At 40.0% G+C, this 4,969-nt stretch overlaps 1 non-coding gene across 1 annotated transcript; it reads right to left on the bottom strand.

Moving 5' to 3' along the window:
* Positions 1 to 2,442: 2,442 nt before the first annotated feature.
* Positions 2,443 to 2,515, bottom strand: TRNAG-UCC (transfer RNA glycine (anticodon UCC)). The gene has a single exon. It is a non-coding gene; the product is annotated as a tRNA-Gly (tRNA).
* Between the last annotated feature and the right edge of the window lie 2,454 nt (positions 2,516 to 4,969).

Genomic DNA, 4,969 nt, shown 5'->3' with positions numbered 1-4,969 from the left:
GCTGCAAAGAATATAATCAGTCTGATTTCAGTGTTGACCATCTGGTGATGTCCATATGTAGAGTCTTCTCTTGTGTTGTTGGAAGTGTGTGTTTACTATGATCAGTGCATTCTCTTGGCAGAACTCTATTAGCTTTTGCCCTGCTTCATTCTGTACTCCAAGGCCAAACTTGCCTGTTACTCCAGGTATTTCTTGACTTCCTACTTTTCCTACTCCCATAATATATATTATAAGATAACAGGATTAGTCAGAAAGTTTTCAAGGAGAAACTGTCCTCAAGCAGGATACATTGTTGTTATAGAATCCTTAGTATAGAGTTTAAACTGAGTTGTCTTGTTGTGTAACCATCAGCTCCAGGCTTAAAGGAAAAAACAAACAAACAAACAAACAAAAACATTTTATGTGGCTACCCCAGTGGTAATGTATGGATGCGAGAGTCGGACTGTGAAGAAAGCTGATCGCTGAAGAATTGATGCTTTTGAACTGTGGTGTTGGAGAAGACTCTTGAGAGTCCCTTGGACTGCAAGGAGATCCAACCACTCCATTCTAAAGGAGATCAGCCCTGGGATTTCTTTGGAAGGAATGATGCTAAAGCTGAAACTCCAGTACTTTGGCCACCTCATGCGAAGAGTTGACTCATTGGAAAAGACTCTGATGCTGGGAGGGATTGGGGGCAGGAGGAGAAGGGGACGACAGAGGATGAGATGGCTGGATGGCATCACTGACTCGATGGACGTGAGTCTGAGTGAACTCCGGGAGATGGTGATGGACAGGGAGGCCTGGTGTGCTGCGATTCATGGGGTCACAAAGAGTCGGACATGCCTGAGCGACTGAACTGAGCTGAAGACTAAGGAATGTAAAAAAAAAAATGTCCTTTTTCTCCTCCTTGAGAACTCCAGACCCCTATCTCCTCACTGGGGACCCTGGACTTCTTATCAACCTGCCTAGAAGTTGACTCCCTCAGATATACCACCTTGAAAATTTTACATATTTAATAATATAGTCTCAAAATAAATGAAGAAAAACCTGAATTACTAAGGGAATAAACAAATCTATAAAAACAAGATGGAAATTTAAATATACCTCACTCAGAAATTGAGAGAACAAGCAGACAAAAATCAGTAAGGATGTAGAAAATCTGAACAATGCATGTAACAAGCCTGACCTAATTGACATATTTAGAACACTGCACCCAGCAACCAAAAATTCTACATTCTTTTCAAGCACCCTCAGAACACTTTAGCCATATGTTAAGCAAGTCTCAACATAGTTCCAAGAATAGAAATCAAACTATCTTTAACTACTGTGCAATTAAGCCAGGTATCAATAACAAAAAAATAACTAGAAGTATCTTTTTGTTCAGAAATTAAGAACCTCACTATCTAAATAACTAATGAGGAAATAATGATGAAAATTAGAATATAGTTTAAATAACAATAAAAAATATTACATATTCAAACTTGCTGCTGCTAAGTCACTTCAGTCGTGTCCGACTCTGTGTGACCCCATAGACCGCAGCCCACCAGGTTCCCCCATCCCTGGGACTCTCCAGGCAAGAACACTGAAGTGGGTTGCCATTTCCTTCTCCAACGCATGAAAGTGAAAAGTGAAAGTGAAGTTGCTGAGTCGTGTCTGACCCTCAGCAACCTCATGGATTGCAGCCTTCCAGGCTCCTCCGTCCGTGGGATTTTCCAGGCAGGAGCACTGGAGTGGGGTGCCATTGCCTTCTCCAATATTGAAACTTGGATTCAACTAAATTATTAATGTATCAGAAAAGGAGCTGAAAATCAATAAATTCTCAATCATGTTTTACAAACTTTTCTTCTCAAAAAGCCTCCCTCTTCCTAATTTCCTGAGCCAGACTTCACACCTGCTAAATAAACTAACTTCTCCCCAGGGCTGAATCCATCATTTCCCGAATCCCATTTCTTTTTCTTTCTTAGTGGGCTTCCCAGGTGGTGCTAGTGGTAAAGAATCTGCCTCCAATGCAGGAGACGTAAGAGATGTGGATTCGATCCGTGGATTGGGAAGATCTCCTGGAGAAAGGCATGACAACCCACTCCAGTATTCTTGCCTACAGAAATCCCATGGACAGAGGAGCCTGGTGGGCTACAGTCCATAACACTTTTCTTTCTTAGCTTATGCCTTTATTTAGATGGTAGTGCATTCTCAAACAACTTTCTGAGAGAACATGATGGGAGATAATATTCCCCAGTTCTTAAAAGTATAAAAATAATTCTATCCTTATATTGACTTGTCCAGGTATAGGACTTCAGGATAAAATTCTTTTTCTCTCAGAACATTTCCTGAAGACATTTCTTGATGAACTACCAAAGTACAAGGTTACTGATAAGAAAGTTGATACTAGTTTTTTTAAATACCTTTTTTTTTTTTTTCTTTCTTTCTTTCTTTAGCCGCATCATGCAGCACGTGGAATCTTAGTTCCCTGGCCAGGGATCGAACCCATGCCCCCTGCATCGGAAGTGCAGAGTCTTAACTACTGGACCACCAGGGAAGTCCCCAGGATGTTTCTTTTTTCCTTGTACACATTCTGTTTTTGTTTGTTTTATTTTCAGAAGCTTTTAGAAGCATCCTTGAGATTTGAATTTCACATTCATACGTCAAGATTTGGGTCAATTTGCACTGGTTGTGTTGAAATACAATAGGCTCTTTCAATGAGGAGATTTTGCTCTTTGACTCTAGGAATTTGCTTCTATTATTTCTTGGGCAATTTTCTCTCCCCAATTTTATCTGTTTTCCTTTTGTAGGACTCATTATTAGTCAGATGTTGAACTTCCTGTATTGATCTGCCATGTAGATCATTTAATTTCTTTAAAGATAATTGCCATTTTTGTTTCTGTTTTTTTGTTTGTTTGTTTGTTTACCTAAGTTGAGGGAATATGTAGGTGATTTGATTGTATTCAGTGTGGAGAGTGAGGAAGAGATTGATGGTTCTACTCGCAATTTCAATTACTTCCTCTCTTTACAGCCCCACATACTACCACCCCGTCCAGTTATACTTGATGTCCTTGTTCCAGTGCCTGTTTTGCCTCTAAGTTTTCTTCTTCATTGCTGTCTCTCCTTTTCTCTACCTCACCAGTATCACTCTTCACCTATTTTCCATCTTTCAGAAAGTGTTGAAAATTTTCATTCTCTTCATTGAATAGAGATTATAATTTTTTTGAAAGTTTACAATTATCTTAAGGGGTTTTGGGAGAGAGGTGGTAAATCTATGTGCTCCATCTCCTGTCTTTACTTGGAAGCTCACCTTTTGTTTCCTTAGCTGTCTAACCCACTGTAAGGCAGTAAACAAAGGGCCACCTTCTGTTTTTTCATCTCTAGTTTTAGTGCCTGACACAAACATCCTAACCATCATTGTTTAAACAATTGTTGAATAGAATTGCCTACTGCATATTAGGTATGTTTAGTCACCCTAGGACAATTGCTAAGTCCTTAAGTAACCTATAAAGATATGCCTACAATAACCTTTGTCCAAACTAAAGTTAGGATAAAATTTCTGACAAACTCCAGTGCCTTGAATGAGGACCAAATAGGTGAATGTTTTAAATCTAGATGATCCTTCAGAAATCTGGGGCTCAGGGTTAACCTACTACTCTGTTAAATCTCCAGTGTCTACTTACAAGAAACCCTTTTAGTGTTGCTTTTTTTTCTTGATGATGAATGAAGTTAGAAGAAATGTCACCTATCGCAATCCTGAGGCTATTAGGGATTTTCTAAGTTGAAAGCAAGAACGTCTCTTCAGAGTGAATAACTGCTGAGTATTGTTCCAGATGTTGCCACTCCTTTTCTGAGTTGATAAAGCCTCAAGATTTTGATCAATGAATTAGGAGGTTTTCCCTTTTATCAATGATTTAGAACCTGCCTTGTGGCTGATGAAAGAGTTTAATTCACAGAGGATTGATTTTCTAGTTATTTACCAGGAAGCAGTCATTCGACTCCCAGAAAGAATGATAGCTCATTTTTCTTCCTTTGTCTGAGCTGGCCAGTAACCTGGGAGAACCAGAGCAGCCCAGATTGAAAGCTTAGACTAGCAGTGTGTACTTAACTCGAAGAGACTTAGAGAAAGTACATCTTTGAATGTTCTGAGACACTAAAAGCCCAATGAAAGTATTACAAATAAAGTCATGTGGGTCAGAATCTGTATCTCTGGCTGTGTCTCTTGGTACAGATATTCCATGGCAGAGTGATAAAAGCAAGGGCTTTTGAGTCATGCAGGCTCATCTGACTCTTCTACTTTCCAATCTGAGATTTTGGGAAGCTTCTTGACCTCTCTGAGCTTTACCTCCCTTACTTATGAGGCTATTGGGGAAAACTAAATGAGAATGTGAATGTTAAAGCATTTATCCAGTGGCCAGTACATAGCAGTTGCTCAAGAAATGCTCATTCTCCTTTTTCGTTTGTGTCTTGGGTAAGAGCCAAAGAGCATCCCTGTGAAGCTGTTCTCCTCGACAGAGGACCTGCTCGTGGTTCGCCCCTCTGCTCAGGTGATGGAAACTGATAACTCCTTAGGCAGATTCGACACTGCTTCTCCATTTTAAGGCACCCTCCCACTGCTCTTGCTCCTGTTTCCCTCCCTGTTTTATCCTTCCTTCTTTCCCTCTTTCCCTCTCCTTCCCCACCAAGTCTCACATCTTGTAATAAGAAAAGACATGGAAGACAGTGTAGAGTCAAGAGTAGGAAGTAAAAAGGGAAGAAAGAGAAGAGAATGATAACACTGCTCTGCCTTTGTCCCAAAATTTTTTTTTTTCCCCAACATGTTTTTTTTCCCCCCTCCCACCCTGAGGTCTCTCATCTATGCCTTTTTTACAATTGTCATTCTAGGTTGGTGTTTTGTGATTCTTCATCTCCACCTCAGTTATCTCCTATCTAACACTGCATATCCAACAGCCATTCAGTGCCTTCACTTCTGTGTCCATATGCTCTTCAAGAGCAATATTTTTAAACTAAA

The sequence above is a fragment of the Bos mutus genome, chromosome 3 (genome assembly GCF_027580195.1).
Source record: "Bos mutus isolate GX-2022 chromosome 3, NWIPB_WYAK_1.1, whole genome shotgun sequence".
Classification (NCBI taxonomy): Eukaryota; Metazoa; Chordata; class Mammalia; order Artiodactyla; family Bovidae; genus Bos; species Bos mutus.
The sequence above is the reverse complement of the archived record's forward strand: the minus strand, read 5'-3'. Positions and strand labels throughout refer to the sequence as shown.